Below are 26,410 nucleotides of genomic sequence, written 5' to 3' on the forward strand. Positions count from 1 at the left end.
GCTAATGTGCCTGGGAAAGCAGTGGAAGATGACCCAAGTCCCTGGGCCCTTTGCACTGATGTGGCAGACTCAGATGAGGCTCCTGGCCTTGGCCTGGCCCAGCCCTTGCCATTGCAGCCATTTGGGGAGTGAACTAGCAGATGGAAGACCTCTCACTACAAGAAAGACCTCTACAAGAAAGCTTACTATTTTCCTCTTTATCAAAGGGTAATTTTGGGTGTATTCTCCCCTTCCTTAGCCACAGTCTAGATACATGTGGCTCTATCACCATGCCTGAGTCATTTCCATTAAACATAGATTATTGTCCAAAAGATGTGGGAATTCTTGTCCTTGAGATCTATCTTTCTTTACAATCTGTTGATCAAGCAGAGTGGGAAAAATATGATGGTGTAGCTCCTGGAAAATATACCACTGTCTTGGGCGAGGCTAAGCTGGGCTTCTACACAGATACATAAAACACCAACTCTGACCGTAGTTCAAAACCTTATGGAGACAAATAGCATTTCCTATGATCATACTGAGGTTGGAAGCAGCTAGAAGTCGGAACAAGACAACCACTAATAAATCAGTATTTATGAAGACTAATTTGATGCAGCTGTTTGAAGAGTCTTTTTTTTTTCTTTCTTTTTTTTTTTTTTTTTTGACAGGCAGAGTTAGACAGTGAGAGAGACAGAGAGAAAGGTCTTCCTTTTTCCATTGGTTCACCCCCCAAGTGGCCTCTATGGCCGGCGTGCTGCACTGATCCAAAGCCAGGAGCCAGGTGCTTCCTCCTGGTCTCCCATGCAGGTGCAGGGCCCAAGGACCTAGGCCATCCTCCACTGCCTTCCCAGGCCGCAGCAGAGAGCTGGACTGGAAGAGGAGCAACCGGGACAGAATCTGGCACCCCGACCAGGACTAGAACCCGGGGTGCTGGCGTTGCAGGCGGAGGATTAGCCAAGTGAGCCATGGCACCAGCCTTGAAGAGTCTTAATAATATAGATATAGAAGGAACAGATACAACTAATGCAATTGCTATCTTCCATGCTATCGACTGGATTGAGTCCAGCTCTTGAAGGATGATATGCCAAGGTGGTTGCAGAAAATATCACCATATAGGCCACAGGAAATGCCAGAACAATAGGTGGACTTGGAGCCATAGCTCTGCTACATGGACCAAAGCTCTTTAAATTTTTGAATGAGGGCTTTGTGAGACATATATGCAACATGCCTATGACTTTCACAAGCCTGATTTGCTCTCTGAATATCCTAGAGCAGACAGAAAACTCTCCATAGAGTGCTACCTCAGTGCATTAGACCACTGCTGTTGTGTGTACTGTGAAAAGATCCACACCCAGTGGCAGAAAGAGAGAAGCAGTAAAAGTTTCACCTTGAATGATTTGGGGTTCATGTCTTTTCACTCCACATATTGTAAACTAGTTCAGAAATCTCCAGCGTGGATATTGCTGAATGGCTTCCTTAATGACCAGAACAGAGACACAAAAAAAAAAAAAATCAGTATCTAGAATGGCCTGGAAGGCTTTGGGGATGTTATAGAAGATACCTATTGCAACAGAGATGTGAAAAGGCATTTATGGAGGCAGGTTCCAAACTCTTTAACTAGAAAACAAAGGCATCTTTGCTTGTACCACAGCAAAATGGAAATATGTACACATCCTCAGTTTATGGTTCTCTGGCTTCTGCTTTAACAGTACCCAACTCAGCAGCCGGCAGGGAAGAGGACTGGAGCATTCTCTTACGGTTCTGGTTTGGCTTCCACCCTGTGCTCTATCAGAGTTACTCAGGATGCCACACCATGCTCTCGATAAAACAATAACCAATTTACCTAATCTTAAATCAAGGGTTGACTCAAGCACTCATTTGGCAACAGGCACTTTGTTGAAAACATCAATCTCAGAGAAGATACTCATCACTTGCCCAACTATGTTTCCCAGTATTCAGCAGATTCAAAAAATATAGTACTGGGGCTGGTGCTGTGACAGAGCAGGTTAAAGCCATGGCTTGCACCACCAGCATCCCATATGAGTGCCAGTTTTGAGCTCTGGCTGCTCAACCTTCCCAGCTCCCTGCTAATGTTCCTGGGAAAGCAGTGGAAGATGACCCAAGTCCTTGGGCTCCTGCATCCTGGAAGAAGCTCCTGGCTCCTGCCTTCAGCCTGCTCCAGCGCCAGTCATTGCAGCCATTTGAGGAGTAAACTAGCAGATGAAGACCTGTCTCTCCTTCTGTAACTCTGCCTTTCAAATAAATAAAATAAATCCTTAAAGTATGGTACCTAGTTAGAGTAGATGAAGAGGGGCTAGTGTGGTGGCACAGTGGATTAAGCTAAAGCCTGCAGCACCAGCATCCCATATGGGCATTGATTCAAGTCTCAGTTGCACCACTTCCAATCTATATCCCTACTTGGGAAAGCTGCAGCAGATGGCCCAAGTGCTTGGTCCCCTGCACCCATGTGGGAGACCCAGATGAAGCTCCTGGCTCCTGGCTCCTGGCTTCAGTCTGGCCCATCCCTGGCCATTGTGGCTATTTGGGGAGTGAACCAGTGGATGAAACACTTCCCTCTTCCTCTGCCTTTGCCTCTCTGTAACTCTGCCTTTCAAATAAACAAATAGGTTGGGTGCCTCCCTCCAAATGATAAGGCTTGAATGAAGCAGTAAGACTTGTACAAATACAGCAGCTGAGATAATTCTAAGCCCTGCAGTAACAGAACCTTAAGTAGGTGTCATTAGTAACAGGGAACATTAGGATTTCATGGTGGGCTTAGCGATGGGAGGTGGAGGGCATGGGAATAGCTGGAGAAATGGGATATCTGAGGATTATTTTATAGCTTTTTTTTTTTTTTGACAGGCAGAGTGGACAGTAGAGGGAGACAGAGAGAAAAGTCTTCCTTTTTGCTGTTGGTTCACCCTCCAATGGCCGCCGCGGTAGGCGCGCTGCAGCTGGCGCACTGCACTGTTCCGATGGCAGGAGCCAGGTGCTTCTCCTGGTCTCCCATGGGGTGCAGGGCCCAAGCACTTGGGCCATCCTCCACTGCACTCCCTGGCCACAGCAGAGAGCTGGCCTGGAAGAGGGGCAACCGGGACAGGATCGGTGCCCCGACCGGGACTAGAACCCGGTGTGCCAGCACCGCAAGGCGGAGGATTAGCCTACTGAGCCGCAGCGCCGGCCTCTGAGGATTATTTTAAAGGGTTACATGACACTTAAATTTTTTTTGAAGATTTATTTATTTACTTATTTGAAAGTCAGAGTTAGAGAGAGAGAAAGAAAGATCTTCCATCTGCTAGTTCACTCCCCAAATGGCCACAACAGCAGGGGCTGAGCTAGGTCAAAGCCAGGAGCTTCATTCAGGTCTCCCACATGGGCGTAGGGGCCCAAGCACTTGAATCCCCCTCCATTGCTTTCACAGATGCAGCAGGGAGCTGGTTCAGAAGTGGAGCAGCCAGCAACTGGAGCCTATATGGGATGCCAACACTGCAAATGGCAGTTTAACCCGCTGTGCCACAGCACTGGCCCCAATGCTTAAACTTTTATGTTACTGACATGTAATCTGGAAAACTGTTCTGTTCTTGGGGAGTTCTCATTGCCCAATTTGCAACATGCTTTCTATTGTGTACTCAACTGATGTTTGGGCTCTGTGAAACTTCATACTTCTTTGGCCATTTGTATGCATGAAGTTAAGCTTTCATAACAGTAAAATGAGAGTATTTCAGGCATGGAAAGCCAAGACACTCTGGCAAAAAAAAAAAAAAAAACCACCTAAATGAAAGATCTCTGCGAGTGAGATCCCAGTGGAAAGAACAGGTCATCAAAGGAGGAGGGAGGAGGTACCTTTTTCTGAAGGGAGGAGAGAACTTCCACTTTGACTATGACCTTGTCTAGATATGATCACAGTCGGTGAACTCAAAAGGCTTCCATGGCCTTGGCAACTCATGACTAGAGCCTAGGGAGATTACTGACGCCATAAACAAGAGCATCAAATTGTTAAGTCAACAACAGGAGTCACTGTGCACTTACTCCTCATGTAGGATCTCTGTCTTTAATGTGTTGTACACTGTTATTTAATGCTATAACTAGTACTCAAACATATGTTTCACTTTGTGTTGCTATGTGGGGGCAAACTCTTGAAATCTTAATATATACTAAACTGATCTTCTGTATATAAGAGAAATGAAAATGAATCTTGATGTGAATGGAAGGGGAGAGGGAGCAGGAAAGGGGAGGGTTGCAGATGGGAGGGAGGTTATTGGGGGGGGGAAGCCATTGTAATCCATAAGCTGTACTTTGGAAATTTATATTCATTAAATAAAAGTTAAAAAAAAAAACAATAAAATGAATCATGTGTTTCTGCCTGAAAAAAAGCAGATATTCTAGTCTTTTTTTTTTTTAAGATTTTTACTTGAAAGGCAGAGCTACAGAGAAGCAGAGGCAAAGAGAAAGAGGACCTCCATCCGCTGGTTCACTCCTCAAACAGCCACAATGGCCAGAGCTGTGCTGAACCGGAGCCAGGAACCAAGAGCTTCTTTCAGGTCTCCCACGCAGGCGCAGGGACCCAAGGACTCAGGCCAGCTTCCACTGCTTTCCCAGGCCACAGCAGAGAACTGGATCAGAAGCAGAGCAGCCAGGACTCGAACCGGCACCCACACAGGATGCCAGCGATGCAGACCGGAGCTTTAACCTGTAGCGCCACAGCACCAGCCCCATTAAGTAATTTTTTTTAATGTGGAAAAATTGACATCTTCTTATGTTTGAGAATATATTCTTATTTTAGTGTATAAATTTCTAAAATAAAAGCACATATGCTTTTTTGTTACATAATAATACTTTTATAAAGTTTTACTATAAGAAACAATGACCTGATCAGCTCTTGTCCTGACTCTTGATGTACAATGTAATACTTTATCCTTTTTAGTATTTGTTGTTGTTGTTGTTGTTGTTGTTCTAGTACTAGTGGTTGAACTCTGTAATTAACACACAATTACTCTTAGGTGTTTAAATTTTAACTGAAAAGTGATCCCTGTTAAATTTCAGAGTGGAAAAAGAGAGGGAGGAGATGTACAATTTGGGACATGCACAATCAGACTTGCCCCAAATGGTGGAGTTAAAAATGTGCCAGGGGATTCCAATACAATCCCATCAAGGTGGCATGTACCAATGCCATCTCACTAGTCCAAGTGATCAATTTCAGTTCACATTCGATGGCTCGGGTAGGTCTAAGAATCAAAGGGATCACACAAACAAGACAAGTGTCTGCTAATACTAACTGATAGAATCAAAAAGGGAGAGATCCAACATGGGAAGTGGGATACACAGCAGACTCATAGAATGGCAGATGTCCTAAACAACACTCTGGCCTCAGAATCAGCCCTTAAGGCATTCAGATCTGGCTGAAGAGCCCATGAGAGTATTGTAGGCATGGAAAGCCAAGACACCATGGAAAAGAAAAAAAGAAGAAGACCTAAATGAAAGATTTCTGTGAGTGAGATCCCAGTGGAAAGAACGGGGCCATCAAAGAAGGAGGTACCTTTCTCTGAAGGGAGGAGAGAACTTCCACTTTGACTGTGACCCTATCGGAATAAGATCAAAGTCAGCGAACTCTAAAGGCTTCCATAGCCCTGGCAACTCATGACTAGAGCCTAGGGAGATTACTGACGCCATGAACAGGAGTGTCAAATTGTTAAGTCAGCAACAGAAGTCACTGTGTACTTACATCCCATGTGGGATCTGTCCTTAATGTGTTGCCTAATGTGTAGTGATGCTATAACTAGTACTGAAACAGTATTTTTACACTTTGTGTTTCTGCGTGGGTACAAACTGATGAGATCTTTACTAATTATATACTGAATCGATCTTCTGTATATAAAGATAATTGGAAATGAAAAAAAAAAACCTGGTGTTAAATTGGAAATGGCATAGAAAATTAATTTTTTTAAAAAAATATTATGTAGGATCTCTGTCTTTAATGTGCTGTACACTCTTATTTAATGCTATAACTAGTACTCCAACAGTATTTTTTTTTTCACTTTGTGTTGCTATATGGGGGCAAACTGTTGAAATCGTTACCTAATATATACTAAACTGATCTTCTGTACATAAAGAGAATTGAAAATGAATCATGATGTGACTGGAAGGGGAGAGGGAGCGGGAAAGGGGAGGGTTGTGGGTGGGAGGGAAGTTTTGGGAGGGGGAAGCCATTGTAACCCATAAGCTGTACTTTGGAAATTTATATTCATTAAATAAAAGTTTAATTAAAAAAAAAGTTTTAATTTTCATATTAAGCAGCTCTATGTCAATAAATATAAACTAAAATGTTTTCATCATCATCACTTCCAAAGACTACACGTAATCTTACTCCATTAAAAGGAAACTTTGGGAATTAAAAACAAACAGCAACAAAAACAATTTTACCCTTCAACAATCTGGCTTTAAAAGTCAATTTTGGAAGTCGTTTTTCCTGAGTTTGAAACAGTTTAAACGCTCCTTGGATTAATGGTGACTGACTCAAGAGAGCCATTCATGAGCTACAAAGTGCTGAAAAGAAAAGCACATTTATATACTTCCAGATACTGTATTAATGGTTTGCATTTATTTTACTTCCTTTGAAAAGCAGTGGAGCTGGATTTTGAAATGCTTTTGAGTTATTAGTATTTCCTCCTTCTAAATTACTCTTTCATGTTTTTCGGTCAATATTCTTTCTGGAATTTAAAAGCGCTGATTTGTAGCAGTGCTCTCTTCTAACATTTCTGAATTATTAGTTTCCACAGGTGTTACAAATTATTTTCCTTGCTTGTCACTTGTTTACCTTTGTTAATTTTTTCTGGGTTGGAAGTTTTCAAATTGGTCACATTTTCCAAAATTTATCCTGATGTTTTCTACCTTTGTTTTATTTAGAAAGAACATCATTATCCCATAATTAAATATCCATTTAAATACTTTCACAGGTTCTTTTAAAACTATTTTAATTCTTAATGTACTTAAAATTTATTTTTAATTGAGTCTGAGAAAGAATCCTGACAAGGTCTGCCCTCAAATGCGGACATTTGTTTCCAATGAATTCAATACTTTGAACGTAGACCAATTTCTTGCATTTGCTTAGGTCTTTTTGGAACTTGCAATTCTGCCCTCACTGTGTTTTTTTAATAAGTCCTGTCATTTGCAACAAAATGAGTACAACTGAAAACCATTATACTTAGTGAAATAAGCCAGTCCCAAAAAGACAAATACTGTATGTTCTCCTTGATCTGTGGTAACTAATAGAGTACCTAAAAGGTAACCTACAGAAGCAAAATTGACACCTTGAGATGCATGATTGTTTACATCCCTTGTCTTGACTGTTGAGGAACAGTGGGTTTTTTTTTTTTTCCTTATTACTATGTGTTGAACTCTTTACTTAGTGTAGGGATTATCTTATGAGTATAAAGTTAACTGAAAATAGATCTTTGTAAAAAAGTAAGAATGGGAATAGGAGAGGAAAGGGTGGGAGTGAAGGTAGGAGGGAGGGTAGAATGGGAAGAATCACTATGTTCCTAAATTTGTATACATGAAATGCATGAAGTTTGTATACCTTACATAAAAGGTTTCTTAGTTAAAAAATAAATTGCTCATCTGACTACATGAAACATTTAAATCAATGAAGTATAAAAGTAAAAGGCCACAAACTAGAAAACAATATTGTAGCAAATATAACAAATGGTTGATAACATGAGTATGATAAATCATACAAGTCAATCAAAAACTGCCAAGACTTCATGGGTCAGGGGCAGGGACATGAAATTTGGGCAAAGAACAGTTGGAAGAAATTCATAAGAAAAATAAACAACTGGGGGCCAGCGCCGTGGCACAGTAGGTTAATCCTCCACCTGTGGCACCGCCATCCCATATGGGCACTGGTTCTAGTCCTGGCTGCTCCTCTTCCAATCCAGCTCTCTACTTGAAAGCAGTAGAAGATGGCCCAAGTGCTTAGGCCTCTGCGCCCACATGGGAGACCAGGAGGAGGCACCTGGCTCCTGGCTAGGATCGGCGCAGCTCCGGCCATTGCAGCCATTTGGGAAATGAACCAGCAGAAGGAAGACTTTTCTCTCTGTCTCTCTCTCTCTCACTGTCTGTAACTCTACCTGTCAAATAAATAAATAAAATCTTTAAAAAAAGAAAAATAAATAACTGATGTACACGTGTAATAGGAAGTTCACCCTCTAGTAACTAAATACATATTAAAGGCCAGTGCCGTAGCTCAATAGGCTAATCCTCCGCCTTGCGGCGCCGGCACACCGGGTTCTAGTCCCGGTTGGGGCGCCAGATTCTATCCCGGTTGCCCCTCTTCCAGGCCAGCTCTCTGCTATGGCCCGGGAAGGCAGTGGAGGATGGCCCAAGTCCTTGGGCCCTGCACCTGCATGGGAGACCAGGAGAAGCACCTGGCTCCTGCCTTCGGATCAGCGAGATGCGCTGGCCGCAGTGGCCATTGGAAGGTAAACCAATGGCAAAAAGGAAGACCTTTCTCTCTCTCTCTATCCACTCTATCAAAAAATAAATAAATAAATAAATAAATAAATAAATACATATTAAGAAATGCATGGGGGCCAGTATTATGGCACAGTGGGTAAAGCCACCATCTGCAATGCCAACATCCCATATGGGCACCAGTTCAAGTCCCAGCTGCTCCACTTTTTATCCAGCTCCTTGGAATGTGCCTGGGAAAGCGGTGGAAAACGGCCAAACTGCTTGGGCTCCTGCCCCCATGTGGGAAACCAGGAGGAAGCTCCTGGCTCCTGGTTTCAGTTTATCTCAGCCCTAGCTGTTGCAGCCATTGGTGGCGTGAAACAGCAGATGGAAGATCTCTGTCTCACCTTCTCTCTCTAACTCTGCCTTTCAAATAAATAAATCTTAAAAAAAATATACATGTAATTTGTTCTCTTTTTTTAATAAAAATTTTTAAAAGAAAAATTAACAAATGCTTAAAAAAAGAAATTAGATAACACTAACCTGTCAAACTATCAAGAATTGTTTCATAAAATAATTTTTAAAAGCTCTCAAAATTGAAAAGAATCCAATGAATCACTTTTAGCAGACTATAAACTGGCAAAATCACTTTTTTTTTTAAAAAACAATCTGGCAATATCTAACAAGAGCCATAAACCAGGAGAGATTCTTTGACACAGCAATTTCCTGCAGATGTAGCAAAGAATCTGTAGTATTTCTGCACAAAGAAATTCATCTAATTTTATCTATATCAAAAACAGAACCCAGAGGAGGGTATTTGGTGCAGCAGCGAAGATGCCTTCATTCCATGTTGGAGTTCTAGTTTTCAGTTCTTGCTCTGCTTCTCACCCCAGTCTCCTGTTGATGCGCATCCTGGAAGACAGAAGGTGATGGCTGGGGTCCTTGGGTCTTTGCCAACTGTGTAGGAGACCTGGATTGAGTTCTAGGCCCCTGACTTTGGCCTGGCCCAGCCCTAACTATTGGAGATATTTGTGGAATGAACCTGCAGTAGGAAGATCTTGCTCTCTCTACCTTTCAAACAATTAAATAATCAATAAAAAAAATTTTTTAAGTAATCTAAAAATAGAAACTAGACAAAAATTCTATAATACATGACTACATAAATCATAGCACATCACAAGATCAAACATTCTAGCTATTTTACTAGGTATTTACAAGATTATTTATCACAATATTATGATATTACTGTAAAAAATTTAAATGTCTATATATAGCTGGATCCTAATTGGTAAAAATAGATAGAAAAAACTGAATGGAGGCCGGCGCCGCGGCTCACTAGGCTAATCCTCCGCCTTGCGGCGCCGGCACACCGGGTTCTAGTCCCGGTCGGGGCACCGATCCTGTCCCGGTTGCCCCTCTTCCAGGCCAGCTCTCTGCTGTGGCCAGGGAGTGCAGTGGAGGATGGCCCAAGTCCTTGGGTCCTGCACCCCATGGGAGACCAGGAGAGGTACCTGGCTCCTGCCATCGGATCAGCGCGGTGCGCCGGCCGCAGCGCGCTACCGCGGCGGCCATTGGAGGGTGAACCAACGGCAAAAAGGAAGACCTTTCTCTCTGTCTCTCTCTCACTGTCCACTCTGCCTGTCAAAAAAAAAAGAAAAAGAAAAAACTGAATGGAAAATACAAGTGGGGGCCGGCGCTGTGGCACAGCCGGTTAAAGTTCTGGCCTGAAGCGCCAGTCTCCCATATGGGGCCAGTTTGAGATCCGGCTGCTCCACTTCTGATCCAGCTCTCTGCTTTAGCTTGGGAAAGCAGTAGAAGATGGCTCAAGTCCTTGGGCCCCTGCACCCACTTGGGAGACCCAGAAGAAACTCCTGGCTCCAGATCGGTGCAGCTCCAGCCATTGCGGCCATTTGGGGAGTGAACCATCGGATGAAACACCTCTCCCTCTCTCTGCCTCTCCTTTTCTCTCTGTGTAACTCTTTCAAATAAATAAATCTTTAATAAAAAAAAAAGAAAAAAGAAAACATAAGTGAACATAATAATGATCATCTCTGAGAAATGAAATTTATAGGTGACTATGAGTTTTTGAATTCTTCATTTCCTTACGTACAAACTATTTTTATATTTCGAAATCTGTTTGTTTATTTATTTATTTATTTATTTATTGGCAGGCAGAGTTAGACAGAGAGACAGGCAGAGAGAAAAGTCTTCCTTTACCATTGGTTCACCCCTCAGTGGCTGCTGCAGCCAGCGCACCACGCTGATCCGAAGGCAGGAGCCAGGTGCTTCTCCTGGTCTCCCATGCAGGTGCAGGGCCCAAGGACTTGGGCCATCCTCCACTGCCCTCCCGGGCCACAGCAGAGAGCTGGACTGGAAGAGGGGCAACCGGGACTAGAACCCGGTGTACCAGCGCCACAGGCGGAGGATTAGCCTATTGAGCCTCGGCGCTGGCCTATTTTTCTTTTTAACATTTATTTACAAGGGGAACAAATTCCATGTGTTTCTTACATACAGTTTAAAGAACATGATGATCTTCTAACCCTATGCTCTCTCCTCCTTCTTTTTAAATTTTTACAATCCATACTTTCAATTTACTTTATAATCACAAGTCTAACCCTCCACGAGAAAGAATTCAGCAAGTAGTAGGCAGAAAAAACACTGTTCCTCAAGAGGACAAGGGCTATAAACAATAATCAAATCTCAAAATGTCAATTTTACTCATTCATTACATTTTTTTGTACTCTGTACATCAGCTACCACAAACCAAGGAAAACATGGTATTTGTCTTCTTGGGATTGGCTTATTTCACTAAGCACAGCGGTGTCCAATTGCATCCACTTTGTTGGGAATGGATTTCATCCACTGTACAGCTGAGCAGTATTCCACTGTGTAAGATACCACAATTTCTTCATCCAGTCATCAGCTGATGGACATCTGGATTGACCCTATATATTAGACATTGTAAGTTGAGCTGCTATAAACATGGGGGTACAGATAACTCTTTCATATGCTGATTTCTTACCCTTTGGGTAAATTCCCAGGAGTGGAATGGCTGAGTCATATGGTAGATCTATTTCTGAGGAATCTCCATTCTGTCCTTCCATAATGATTCCACTTTTGGTGGAATATAAACACATCCTTGCCAGCATTTGGTTTTTGACTTTTGTTAATTTTCAAAATATACCCAGATCTAACCACTTCTCCCTACCTGCATCCTAGAGCAAGCGTTCATTCACCTCCTATCTGAAACACTTTGGTCCCCCACAGGGCCTTTCCCTCATCTCTTAGCCTTCACAGTCTGTTCTCTCGGCTGTATCCAAGGTAATTCTTCAAAGAACCAAAACCAGATCATGTCACGTCTCTGTTCCTAACTCTTCAGACTACTCGTTACAACCAAAGTAAAGATGAGGCCCTAAAGCCCCCACAAAATCAGGCTCCTGCTCCAAGGAGGGAGGATCTTCTGCTTAGGTTCCCACATGGGTGATGGTTCATTTCTCTAGAGACCCCACCAAGTACGGGCTTCCTCAAACAGAAGTTCAACATTTCCCCAATTTTTCTCACTCAAATAGCAAAACTAAGAAAGTAACTCATGCAGCCAGCATTGTGGCACCATGGGTAAAGCTGCCGCCTGCGAGGCTGGTATCCCATATGGGTGCTCCACTTCTGGTCCAGCTTCCTGCTAATGGCCTGGGAAAAGCAACAGAAGATGGCCAAGGTGTTTGGACCCTGGTAACCTGTGGAAGACCTGGAAGAAGCTCCTGGCTCCTGGCTTTGGCTTGGCCTAGCCTGGCCGTTGTGGCCATCTGGGGAGTAAACCAGAAGACAGAACACCTTTCTCAACCTCTCTCTGTTTCTTCACCTCCCCCTCTTCATAACTCTTCCAAATAAATAAATATTTCTTTAAAAATAAGGTGATCCTTATTAAAATAAAATGTTTTAAATCTCACAATTTTTAAACATGGTATTTCAGAAACATTAGTAGGGCCTTCCAGGATATAATGTATTATACCATCACTACCATTCTCTCATTTCAATTTTTTTTACAAGAAATGTACCAATGGACTGATGTGATTTATGGGGGGAGATTTTCCCCTTTTTCTCCTTCACTAGTAACAAAATCTCCGAAGTGTGATCCCTTGGTTTTCCTGAAGAAACACAGCATTCAAGGCTGCTTCCCAATCTTTAACACACAGAAGTGGAGCTTTTACTATGAAGAACAGTTGACATTTTCAACTCTGTTGAAAATGGAAGAGAGATAACCCATCTGTCCTTACACAGAAAATTCTCAACTCCAGAAAAGCCAGTCAACTGCCTACTTTGTCATTCAACCCCCTACAGAAATACTAAGTATTCTTCTTTCCTTTTTTTTTTTTTTAAATACAGATGCCTTTATTGGGGCCAGCACTGTGGCATAGTGTGTAAAGCCGCCACCTGTGACACCAGCATCTCATATGGATGCTGGTTCAAGACCCGGCTGCTCCACTTTCTATCCAGCTCCTTGCTAATGTGCCTGGGAAAGCAGCAGAGAACGGCCCAAGTGCTTGGGCCCCTGCACCCATTTGGGAGATTGGGAAGAAGCTCATGCCTCCTAGCTTCAACCTTGCCCAGTCCTGGCCATTGAGGTCATTTGAGGAGTGAATGAGCAGATGAAGATCTCTCTCTCTCTCAGATAAATAAATAAATGCATCTGTATTTTTTAAAAGATTTATTTATTTATTTGAAAGGCAAAGTAACAGAGACAAGAGGGAGAGGAAGAAGGAAACAGGGAGAGAATATCTTCCATCTGCTGGTTTACTCCCCAGTGCTCACAATAGATGGAGCTGGCCCAGGCTGACACCAGAAACACAAACTTCCACTTGCATCTCCTATTTCTGTGGCTGTCTTCTTCCATTGACTTTCCCAGGGTGATAGACTGAAAGCAGAGCAGCCAGGACTTGAACTGGCACTCTGATAAGGCATGCAGTTCTGCAGGTCAGCAGCTCAGCTCACTGTGCCACAATGCTGGCCCCCAAACACCAAGTATTTCTTAATCAGCTGACTGTCATTATCAATAAAAACACAACTCAGCACAAACTGATACAAAATAAACAATTATTTGCAATATTGCAAAATAGAGAATTGCTTCCTAAAGGTCATGATATTTTCTTTACGAATCTGTCCTGTGACCCTATAAACTCAACAAACATGGATGAAAGGCAATTTTCTCATCTACTTACATTAACATTCACATATTAAAGCAGAATAAGTTCATCAAGTTCTTTCACTTAAACTACATACAAGGAAGAAAAATGAGCCAGAATCAGCAATCTCACTCCAAGTGTCATCAAATGAAGTAACTGGTCTGAGTCACTCAGCTCAAAGTCAGAATCAAGAACACATAAGCCAAAGACAGAAAAGTCATAATAAGTCAGCTACAAAAGGTGAGGAGAGAAAAAACAAAAAAACCAGAGCATAGCTGTGTTTGTGCCGGCATCACTTGTGTGTGTGTGTATGTGTGTGTGTTGTCTTGTGAGAGAAAGTATGTGTCAACATTAGAGAAAGTGTATATGTATGTTAGCAGACATTTTTATGAGGTGCAGATACAGTGAGCTAAGAATTTGTGTATATATGTCCATTAGCTTGAGAAAGCAAGCCGTACTGGGGGTGGGGAGGAATCTGTCAGTGTACAGCAGACTGAATGTGTGTGTGAGTGTCAATGCGTCAGTGAGTAAGCATGTGTGTCTGTGTACGTGTGTCAGCAAGCACTGCAGAGACTCCATCTCCCTACATCCTGTGTGATGGCGGGGCTTCGTAATCATCACATAGAGTTTTATTAACACTGGCCTTTCCTCCATAGAGCAAGTTCCTTCCAGTGTCTTAATTAACCTCAGTGTAAATTATGTGTGAAAAATACCCTACCATGACTTAGCAGTAGTGCTTGGAGAATTCAATCAATTTAAACATTACTACTTTATAAGTTAGCAGAATGCTATTTTTCTTTCTGTTTAAAATAATCTGTTAAGATTCTTTTCCTTCACTAAACAGCTCTTTAAATCAATATTACAATTGATTGATGTCTTTTGATTAAACATCAGTTTGTTTTAAAGTAGGGCTTAACAGATAAATAATTTCTGAGCATTCACAGTTAAGTCTCCTTCTGTTGTGTAAACGTAAACATGAAAGATATCCTTGCCAGGAATGCTTTTACTTTTAAAACTAAGGCCCAGGAAGCACTGACAGTATTCTGGGTTACGATTTCATTTCAATTGTTGCAACACACTTCCGGTCAGTTCATTCTGCCTCGCTCTACTGAGCTGGCTGGGAAGGAGTGCACCACACACAGACCACTCACCATCTGTCTGCCCAACAGGAAGGAGAGGAAGATTTTATCCTCAAGGCTGGCACCAGGTTTTACAAACCCCAAGAGAAATGTGGAAGAGCATCTAAGTTCTCCAGGGGAGGCATTCTTCCCCAGAGCTCTAGCTGCACAGGCCCCTTCATCAGACTGGGAATAACCAAGGCTGCCTTTCTCTTTAGAACAATAAAATTGTTTAAAATTCCTTTTAAACAATAAAATCTTCTAGCATTTTGAATTTGTCTAGAAAAAGAGTTTTGAGGGCCAGCACTGTGGCATAGTGGGTAAAGCCACCACCTGCAGTGCTGGAAGCCCATATGGGCGCTGGTTCAAGTCCTGGCTGCTCCACTTCCAATCCCACTCTCTGCCATGGCCTGGGAAAGCAGTAGAAGATGGCCCAAGTCCTTGGGCCCCTACACCCTCGTGGGAGACTGGGAAGAAGCTCCTGGATCCTGGCTTCAGATCAGCTCAGCTCCAGCCGCTACAGCCAACTGGGGAGTGAACCAGCAGATGGAAGACCCCCCACCCCCACCCTGGCCTCTCCTTCTCTCTCTGTGTAACTCTGACTTGCAAGTAAATAAATAAATATTTTTAAAAAGAAGAAAAAATTTTTGACTGTAACCATAAATCAGATATGCAGTTTTCTTCTCTAATTACTTTCTTAACAGTCTACAACTGTATTTTAGTTCCTCATTGACATGGTAGTTTTAACTATTTACTGTAGAAATTTTCAGAGTTTTACAAGAGTTGGGGGAGGGAGGGCGGATGTTTGCTTTCTCTGAGAATATTCTAAGTCTGGAAGAGGAATTTTGTGAATGGAGGCTCTATCTAAGATATTAAAACTCTGGTGAGATTATTAGGTATTAGTAAGGCTCCACCTACTCCACATTTCTTTTTCCTATTCTATTCTAGAAACAACTACAAAATTTTCTATTTATGCACTTCAACTGTCAAAATTGAAAAGAGATTTCAATTGGAAATATTTGCAAATGTTTCCTAAGAGACACATTTCTCTTTTTCTTCACAAAGTGTGTATTGAAGGAAAGACTGCTAATCTTCACAGCTAGTCCTTGAGTTGTACTGTAGGTGTAAGGGCACAGGGCACACTGGACACAAATTCCTGAGGGTCAAGGTATAAGACCTCTGCCACACCCTCCCTCTCTTACCGTCTGCCCACAACATTTCATAGTCATCAAACGTGTTGACATTTGGGGGCAAATAAAACAATTCTCATGGTAGAAATTCTTTAAAGGCCTTTACCATCAGAAATGTTCACTTTACCAATTTAAAATATGGTCCTGGAAATATGGATTTCCTCCAGCAAAGGATGTGAGGAGAGTTCAGGAGGCTGGGAACAAGGCATAGGCTGCGGAGAAATAAGTAAAGCTTCCATCTCAGTGTTCGGTTGTTTTAATATTTGTTTTATAGCCCTTGGTTTAAAAAAAAAATACATGCAAGTAAAAACAATACTTGTAGAAAATGACTTCCACTTTGGCTACGACACTTTCACAGGACACTTTCAGACCTTTGAGATCAAAATCAGAGGCAATTTTAAGATGTCATTCCTTATCAAGCCATTTTGCAAAGACACATTTCACACAAGATGGATCACATGATAACCTGTTTACCCCTCTTCCGCAGGTGTCAGAGAAACTAGGATTCCAAGTTCTACCTTGACTGTAGTTCTTGCAGAATGTGATTAATGACATATTCCAAGTACAATCCCCAGGGAAAATATTTTTCTCCTAATTCTTATTATCTTAATGACTTGCTATGGTTCATAAATCATAAATGTGACCGCAGTGACAAAAGAGGCTACAAGGGGGGGGAAAGCCTGTACAGTGTCCACAGAAACGAAGTTGAGGTAATTCATTAGCAACAACATATGCCAAGAATTCACTATATTCCACTGCATAGCACAAGGCTTCCTGTGAAAAACAAAAGCAAGAAAGATCATGCTCCATCTTTGGAGGAAAATGACCAACACCAAAGAAGTCTGCAGAATGCTCACTATGCAAGTAATTGAAATTCCTGATTTTCCACAAAAGCAAACTTTCTACATCACATATTCCTAAAATGCATATTATTCTAACGTAAGAAGTTAAATAAATCCACTGAGAACGGTGATTTATGAAAGACATTGGGGACGGGTACACTAAGAGCCTTTTGGTTTCCTTTCCAGGTTTATTTTGCCTCCTCTTCAAAGAAGATTGCCTGCTACTCTTCTTAACCATACATTGCCCACGTGTAAGACCATTCTACCATTTAGAGTTCTTAAGTTGTGGAGCTTACTACACCACTCTATATCAAACCAGTTTTTACTAAAGGCCTTTTTCTAACATGCAAAACCAATTTCTTTGGGTAAAGCACATTAGCATTCAAAGACAGCATGAAGCTAATAATGATGAGATTTGTAATATTCTGTCTGATATGGTATTATCTCAGCTACCAGCAGCAGCAGCAACACAGACTTTGGTGGTCAAGAGAATCTGGTGGGGAAGGCACCTCTCCCAAGCCCTGAAAGGCACCTGCACTCTGAATGGCAGCTCGGCACACTAAACCTGAAAACACTCCCTGGATTTCTGAATTTGAACCTGGATCTAAGGTCAGCATGTGAATGCCACCTGAGATGAATATAGGACAAAGAGAACTTACACATCTCCCTTAAGTAAAAGGCCAAAGATCTCTGATCACAAGCCTTAAAAATTAAAATTATTGGACTACTGCACCTTTTTCCATTGTAAAGAATTATTATTTTGCACACAAAAATGAACACATCAAAACAAGAATTCTAGGCTTGTGGGAATAAGCCATCCATTACATCTAAAGCATGGCAACAGTCTCGGGCTTTTTGTAAACATTTTCTGAAAATAGGGTTCTGAAGATATGAGAGTTCTGTTACTGATTATATAACTTTGGAAGTTATGAGGGGAAAAAAAGCAGGTTGCAGCCTGTGTATGGAAAATTTTCTCTACAGATGGGTTCTCTCCATTTGGGGATGGAAAAAAAGCAATATAGTGTTCAAGAGCTCAAAACTCATAATGAATCCAAAGGTAAGTTTACGCTGGTCATAAAGTCCCAGGCAAAGAAATATTCCAACTTGCTAACATTGATTCCATAAATGAGATAAAGTGGTTGAGGTGACAAGAGTGAGACTCGTTCTTTTGCCTCGATCTTGTCCCCACAAATCAAACTTTTCACTTATCATAAAATACTGCATAGAATTGCTATGCTCCATTACATACCTGTAGTTCTAGCCTCATCAACAGATGAATTTTAGTTATAGGTAAGAGTGAAGATAGTGGATTTGACAAATTTAATTTTATACTAGCTATCTTTTTCAGGTATCAAAGTCCACAAAGCTGAGCTAATTTTTAAATCGCCCTTAGATTTTTGTCAAAATTTGTTTCATTGGGGACTGGCCTAAGGGACACAGAAGGTAAAGGCACTGCCGGGGATGCCACCTTTATTTGTGTCCTGAATGCTCTACTTCTGATCCGGTTCTCGGTAACAGTCTGGGAAAAGCAACAGAAGATGGCCCAAGTGCTTGGGGATCCTGCTGCTCATGTGGGAGACCTGGAAGAAGCCCCTGGCTCCTGGTTTCAGCCTGACCCAGCCCTGACCATCGTCACCATTTAGGGAGTGAAGCAGTGGATCAAAGGTCTCTGTCTCTCTGTCTCTGTAACTCTGCCTTTCGAATAAAAAAAAAAATATATTTGGTTCACCATCAAATATGTCTGTAATATATTTTCCTTAGTATTCCTTTCTTTTTTTGCCCCCACTCTTTTTCTGTAGGGTGCATCCTGATGGGATGGTCTTCCTTGCAGTGTGCAGTCCATCCTCTCTCTACCTCACTAATCTAACACTCAGCCTCTAAGACCTTTGTGTATCAATCACAGAAATGGCACAGCATTGCTACGCTAGAAATCAGAGTGGACATGGTTAAGATGTCTGCATCCCAAATCAAAGCCGTGGGTTCGGTTCCTGGCTTCAGCTCTTTACTTTAGGGTCCTGCCAATGCACACACAGCCTGTGAGACAGCAGGTGATGGCTCAAGTAGTCAGGTTCCTGACCCCCAAACCTCCATGTTGGAGACCTGAATTGTGATACTGGCTTCTGGCTTCTCCCGACATGTCATACACACCATGCATTGCAGGCACTTGGGGAAATGAATCAGCAGTGGAAGGTCTCTAATGTTTTCTCTCTCTACCTCTCAAACAAAAAAATAATTTTTAAAGTCAAATAATAGTTTTCAAACATTTGCTAATCATATGGTTTGCAATTATTTTAAAATCTCACTAATTATGGAGTCTTTGATTGTGAGTAACCAAAACTCCAATTCAACAGGCATGAGCAATGAAAGGAATTTATGGGTTCATGTAACAAAAACCTCTAGAGACAGTTTGGCTTAATCTAGAAGCTTAACAATGCTACCAAAAGTATCTTTTATACCAACCTTGTGATTTTAGGTGCTACAGTCACTCGAAGCCTTTCTGTAAATATTCAGCTGATTTACAATACCTCCTAAGACTACAATCATTTCCAGTAGGAAAGTGGTCTGCATCCCAGTAGCTGAGAGGATGGAGCACAGTAATTGCTTAAGGCAGTCAGGGCCTTTGGGCACTGAAGGAAAAGCCTGCTTACCCAGACTGCAAGCTGGAAAACTGGGTGACTGTATTTGGAAAAAGAAGGGATGCCTGGGAGTTAACCAACAAATGCTGACTGTAAAACTAAATCCACTTCCCTTACAATCGACCTCATACAACCATGAAATACTCTCTATATAGAAGGTACAATACGAGTAATGACATCAGTAAAACACAAACATAAGGAGAATAAGTGCTTGCTAAACTAATTCAATGCATTTAAGACTCATGAGAAGACAATAAAACTTGTGAATCACGTTTAATCAAATCTGGCATTTAAAAAGCTCACTGTGACTACAGGCCTAAGCCCCATGTTTTGTTTTTATTTCATTTTGTTTTTCTCACTTCTAAATCATTATCCATTTTGAAATGCATTTGGAAAGGACATTTGGTTCCAAGTATGACTTTATAATTTTGTTGGAGGATTTTTTTGAAACACAAAAATACAATTTTAAAGGGATAGCCATATATGCTAAATTGCCCAGGAGGTTCCTGGTTTATGCTTTTTGTCCCTAGGTTACTCACTCTCAAGACAGTCCCGCACTGGACAATAAGTTATATGATCACCTAATTTTAAATAAGTATACAAACATGTTGACAACAGCTACATTATATTCTAAAGGAAATTTGAGACAAGAAAACTACCTAATCAAATAAAAATAAAATAGGCATATTCTTTGTGCCAGTTTTTTAAAAAAGCTGAATTTATCACATTGTAAGATACATAGCACTGCTTCTGAAGTCTGAAAGAAAACTCATTTTGAAGCCACAGCTGTTGTGCTTTAGGGATTTGGATTAAAACTCATCATTATCTTCCTGTTAATACTCTTCCCTGGACCAATCAGTGGTCATATGGTGTTTACAGACCCTGGATGCTAAACTGACTTGAATGGCCTTTGTATTGCAATACAATCAGATTAAGTCTAATCTAAATGCTATGTGTCCTTTATAGAACAGACAAATCCTAATCCCCCTTTTACAAAAGCAAAGCCAGTCTAGTCCCCAACGGCTGTCTAGTCACTCTTTCCTGTTTTGTTTTTAAATGACAGAAATCAAAATAAATTTAAATTCAGAGTCTAAATTTAGTCCAAAACCAAATATTTGGTGGTTTTGAATTGTGGTTAAAGCACTTTGGGGGGGGGGGGTGTCTAAAACGTGTTGCCACAAAAATCACAATTCTTGTCCTTCCAAAAATACAGATTAACAAAATACGCTACCCACCCCACTAGTTAATACATATAAAGACAAGCTTAAAAAGCATCTCATTTCCTCTTTTCTAACCTACTTGAGAGTTTATCTTGAAGCTCAGATTAGTTAGCTGTGCCCCTCCTCTGGTTCAGCAACAATGATGTTTCAAAAAGCAGGGGTCCCCACAAGATCCCCCCAACCATTGTCGAGGGGACCTGCCTTTCCCCACTTGGCTACACTGTTGCCAACTTCTACAGCACCATGAGCCCCAGAGAGTAACTGACATGTTCAAGACAGCCAGAGGATGAAGCACCAGTGGTGGACATGCCCCTCCCTGCTCAACTCATGACTCTCAACATCCATCTGAAAGCCTTCCCCGACTTTCTTCTCATTCACCCATCAGTAATGTCCTGCCATATCCTTCCTCCCAGGACCCTAGAACTCCTTGTCAGTGTTCTGACGCTGTCTTCTCCCTCCGTTCTGCAAATCTGGGGGAATCTTTCAGTTTACAAAACTTTACATTGCCTCTGTGAAGCCATTTGACCAGGAAATAAGAATCTAAAATTAGAATAGGTGAATGAAGAAACAACTGAAGCTCAAACAGCTGTCCAGAACTGAGCTACCATTCTCATACACAACGGCCTCTGGAGCTTGGAGCTGTCCAACAGGAATAGAGTTTGATGTTTCAATGCATAAGGGAGAAATTTTTCTTTTTTGAAACTTTTTTTATTTATTTGACAGGTAGAGTTATAGACAGTGAGAGAGCGAGACAGAGAGAAAGGTCTTCCTTCCATTGGTTCACTCCCCAAATGGCCCCCACAGCCCACGCTGCGCCAATCTGAAGCCAGGAGCCAGGTGCTTCCTTCTGGTCTCCCATGCAGATGCAGGCGCCCAAGCACTTGGGCCATCCTCCACTGCACTCCAGGGCCACAGCAGAGAGCTGGGCTGGAAGAGGAGCAACCGGGATAGAATCCGGCACCCATATGGGATTCCAGCACCGCAGGTGGAGGATTAACCAAGTGAGTCACGGCGCCGGGCCCCCATGGGGAGGAATTTTTCTAAAGACATCAGAGAGGAAGAGAGTATTTTAACAGAGACTGACGGTGCTGTTTCTTGATACAACTCAATGAAGCCACAAATAAGACAACAAAACAAGCAAGAACTCTGATGTGCCCATGAGTTTTCTTCAGGTGGAGGGCAGCTTGTTAACAGAGAAAGACACCATTTCAACTCTCACTTGATGACTAGTTGTATTCCTTTAGAAATACTCAGACGCCACTTACCCTGGCCCCATCCATTTCTACGAATCAAACCATCCTATTGATGGCTCAGCAAAAGAGTAAAAATATTCCCAAGAGGTAACTCCAAAGTACTTAAACAGGGATCAGTATGTAAAACATTTTTCCACAATACACACTACGGTTCTGGACCTAACATGTACTAGCTGCTATTGTTTTCTTTTTAAAACTTCTCTGTAAATTTTCCAGAATAAAATCCCTTAACTTGCTTAGTTTTCTCCCACTGCCTAACATCTACCCACAAAATACACTAAAAATAACATCAACTACTTTTGCATCTATAATAATGTAACAAAGAAGGTAAATTTGGAGCTAAAAATTCACAAGACACACATCAAAGACAAACTCAGTTGGCTTCTGGTTTTTGTGTCTATTCAAAACATCAAATTCATTCAACTCTTATTAAACTCCCCAGGTTCTTTGTACTGGGTTAAACAAAAGACAAATTCAGAACTCACACTATACTTAGTGATCTTAAAACCTAAAACAGAGACATACAATTACTCAGGGAGATAAAATGATACAGTGTACCAGGAGACATAAAGTCTTCAAGCTGCCTTCAATTTACCAACAGCCCAGCATATTCAGATACTGTTAAGTGTTAGAAAAGCAGCCATCAAAAATATGGAAATATGATGCTGATAGCGGAGAAAAGAAAGGCACAGGAACAGCAGGGGCAAAAACTTGTGGCTGCAAAACACCTGAGTGCTCAGGGAACTTCTAGCAGCTGAGGAGTTTAGAAAGAAACTGTGACAGGAAGGGCTGAGGAAAAAGAGGTAAACAGGGACCTGGAAGAATCTAAATTACACAGGTCCTTATCTGCTTCCAAGAAATCAGAATTTTGTCTGGTACACAAAGCTAAGTCATTGAAACTTTTAAAGAACCATCCCTGTCCCACTCATACAATGGTTTCAATGAGTTATATGTTTTTAAACCTTTTTTTGTTATTTTTAATTTATTTGAGAGAGACTGAGTGAGTGAGTGAGTGAGTGAGTTCCCATCTCAGTAGGTGGGAACTTACCACTCCCCAGTGCTCACAACAGAGCCAGGCGCTGGGCACGCAATTCAGGTCTCCCACAAGGGTGGTGAGAACCCAATTACTCAAGCCATCACCACTGCCTCCCCCAGGATCTGCACTGGTGAGAAGTTGGGAGTCAGCAGCCAGAGCTAGGAATTGAACTCAGGCATTCATATGCAGGAGGCAGGCATCCTAACCACTAGGCTAAATGCTTACTCCTCATTAATTCAAATATTTAATAGTTGCTTTCCTAATAGCATGAATATCATTTTAATAAAACGATGATGATTATGCATTTCCAACAGTGAGAAACTAGTATTTTACATTTATGTAAACAGGATAATTCATTAAAAATAATTTCTCAAATGTAAAATACATAGTGTAATTAAATATAATCTTTATTAAATAAACTAACCCTCAACATATTTACCACCAGAGCTGCCCCAAACTTTCTATCCCCTTATTTTAACTGCCACTTATTAAAAGCTGCCTTCACTGGAGCTAAAGTTGATTTAAACGTAGCCTTTCTTTATTTAGCATGTTACTAAAACCTAATGTATATGCATATAGGAAAAATCACATAGTCTATGGATTGTTGCAAAGTACACATTGACTGACCTGTCTTCAAAGTTCCTATATTTATTTTGAGTTTTGTTCATGTTGTTTATAGTTGTAAATCATTCACTTTCTTTTTTTTTTTTAAGGTTTATTTATTTGAAAGTCAGAGTTATAGAGAGAGGAGAGGGAGAGAGAGGGAGAGAGGAGAGAGGGGGGAGCGGGAGAGAGGAAGGGGGAGGGGAGGAGGGGGGAGGGAGAGGGAGAGAGAGAGAGAGAGAGAGAGAGAGAGAGAGAGAGAGAGAGAGAGAGATCTTCCATCTGCTGGTTCACTCCCCAGATGGCCGCAACGGCCAGAGCTGCACCAATCCAAAGCCAGGAGTCAGGAGCTTCTTCTGGGTCTCCCAAGTGGGTGCAGGGGCCCAAGGACTTGGGCCATCTTCCACTGCTTTCCTAGGCCACGGCAGAGAGCTGGATTGGAAGAGGAGCAGCTGGGACTTGAACCAGCGCCCATATGAGATGCCAGCACGGCAGGCAGGGGCTTTAACCCACCGTGCCAAAGCACCGTTTCACTTTCAATCTTACATAGTATCACAGTGTATTAATATATCACAATTTATTTACCCAGTCTCCTGTAAATTGATACCTGAGGATTTTCCAACTGGGGCTATTACAAATGATGCTGCTATGAACACACTGTTTGGGGGCCACAGGTGGATGGGCCTGTCAAATTGCTGGGTCTGTCTTGTTTATTTTGTAAAATCCAGATATAGTGCTTTCACACTGAAGGCAAAAAATGAGGCAGGGGTACGTGGGGAACCACACAAGACATAACTGGTAAAAAATATATCCTACAAAGAATAGGAGAATCAAAATTCAGAAATTAGATATTAAATTGTTCATTAATTATTTCACTATGAACCCAACATATTATGTATTTTATACAGATATGATCATTAATTGTAGATTTATGTATTAAACTTATTAAAAGTACAACATGACCCCATTTCTACCTTGTAGTTTAAGTCATATTTTTAAAAGACAAATCATCAAGTTTATCTTTCAGATAATTTGGCTCAATGCTAAGCAAACTGTCATAATGTAAATGGCTACATTACTGCTAATAAGAATGTAACAGATAAAGCCGCCTCCTGCAGTGCCGGCATCCCATATGGACACCAGTTCGAGTCCTGGCTGCTTCATTTCTGATCCAGCTCTCTGCTATGGCCTAGGAAAGCAGTGGAAGATGGCCCAAGTCCTTGGGCCCGTGCACACGCCTGGGAGACCCAGAAGAAGCTCCTGGCTTCATATCAGCTCAGCTTTAGCTATTGTGGCCATCTGGAGAGTGAACCAGCAGTTGGAAGATATATCTCTCCCTCTCTCCCTAGCCCTTGCCCTCGCCCTCACCCTCTCCCTCTCTCTGTAAATCTGCCTTTCAAATAAATAATAAAATCTTAAAAAAAAAATGTACCTAGAGTCTAAAATAAAACACTGAGATAAAAAACAGGTCTTGGTTTTCAAAGAGCTTGAGAGGATGTAAAATATATATCTTAGAGAAGAACTTTAAAACTTTTCCCTGAAACAGGCCTGTACAATCCTATCACTGGCAACTATACTTCTGAAAATATTTCACAAAATCTGCCTGGTTTGAAATATATGGGTTTTATGGGTTGCCTGGGCTCTGTGCCTAGAAATATTTTCAGAGATCATCTCATGTTTTTATTCCTAGGATCAATAATGTCAGCAGATGTTAAGGTTTGCTAGCCAAGTATAGTGATTTCCAAAAAGAAGATGGAGAGTGAGAGAGAGGAGGAGGAAGAGGAAGTGTTTATGATGATGAAGGAAGAGGAGGAGGAGTTGATGATGATGGAGGTGGAGGAAGAGCTGATGATGATGGAGGAAGAGGTGGAGGAGGAGGAGGTGGAGGAGGAAGAGGAGCTGATGATGATGGAGGAGTTGATGATGGTGAAGGAGGTGGTGGTGGTGAAGTTGATGATGATGGAGGAGGAGGAGGTGGAGGAGTTGATGATGACGGAGGAGGTGGAAGAAGAGAAAGAGGAGGGGAAGGAGGAAGGAAAAAGAAAAGGAGGAGAGCCAGTGATTCCAGCACTGCCCAAGCCAGTGACCCATAGCATGGAATGGATAAAAATGGAAGTTACAAAACAGCACAACTGTTTGAACAAAACGTTTGGAGGTTTTAGTTGGGAAAGACACCAGCTGTAAACCATATACACCATTTCACAGTCTTCCATAATCATCCTAAAATATATACAAAAATGTCAAAATGCTTCACTGGTAAATAATGCTATGTTCTGATAATATTGCTTCACATAGCTGGAGAGATTTTGCTTACTAGAAAAAAATTGTTTCTCATGTCTTCAGTGATTAAAATATATTCTTACAAATTTCTTCAAAAATAATGTTACTTCACAGGAGAGTAAAAATTAAATAATCTTACTTGCACATGCAAAAATAATAATGTAGACATTAACCTTATACATTTTACCAAAAAATAACTTGAAATTGATCACAGAGCTAAATCTAAAACACAAAACTATACATCTTCTGGAACAGAACCTAGGAAAAATCCAGGTTCTTTGGATTCAGAGACAGGTTGTCAGATATAACACTAAAAAATCCATGAAGGAGACAGAACCGAGGCGGCAAGATGGCGGAATAGGCAGGGAGCACACTTAGTCTGGGGGGAAAGAAAGTTTAATATAAGTGGAGATACTGCAGGGTCAAGGAAGAGTAGGGGATGAAACAGCAGAGGAAACTCTTCCGGAACTAGTGATTCACAGTGGACCTGCGTGGAGAGCATGGGAGCCCAAGTTCGGGACACCAGCGGCAGACTCAACGCACCAGCGCTGGAACGCAAGGTGAGCCGAACCTCCATAGCCCGAGATACCAGCAGGCAAGCGGAAAGAGGAGGCTAGAGGGAACG

At 41.7% G+C, this 26,410-nt stretch overlaps 1 pseudogene; it reads left to right on the plus strand.

The window, feature by feature from the left end:
- Positions 1-269: 269 nt before the first annotated feature.
- LOC133763152 (hydroxymethylglutaryl-CoA synthase, cytoplasmic-like) lies at positions 270-20,874 on the plus strand (annotated as a pseudogene).
- The last annotated feature ends 5,536 nt before the right edge of the window (positions 20,875-26,410 follow it).

The sequence above is a fragment of the Lepus europaeus genome, chromosome 1 (assembly GCF_033115175.1).
Source record: "Lepus europaeus isolate LE1 chromosome 1, mLepTim1.pri, whole genome shotgun sequence".
Lineage (NCBI taxonomy): Eukaryota > Metazoa > Chordata > Mammalia > Lagomorpha > Leporidae > Lepus > Lepus europaeus.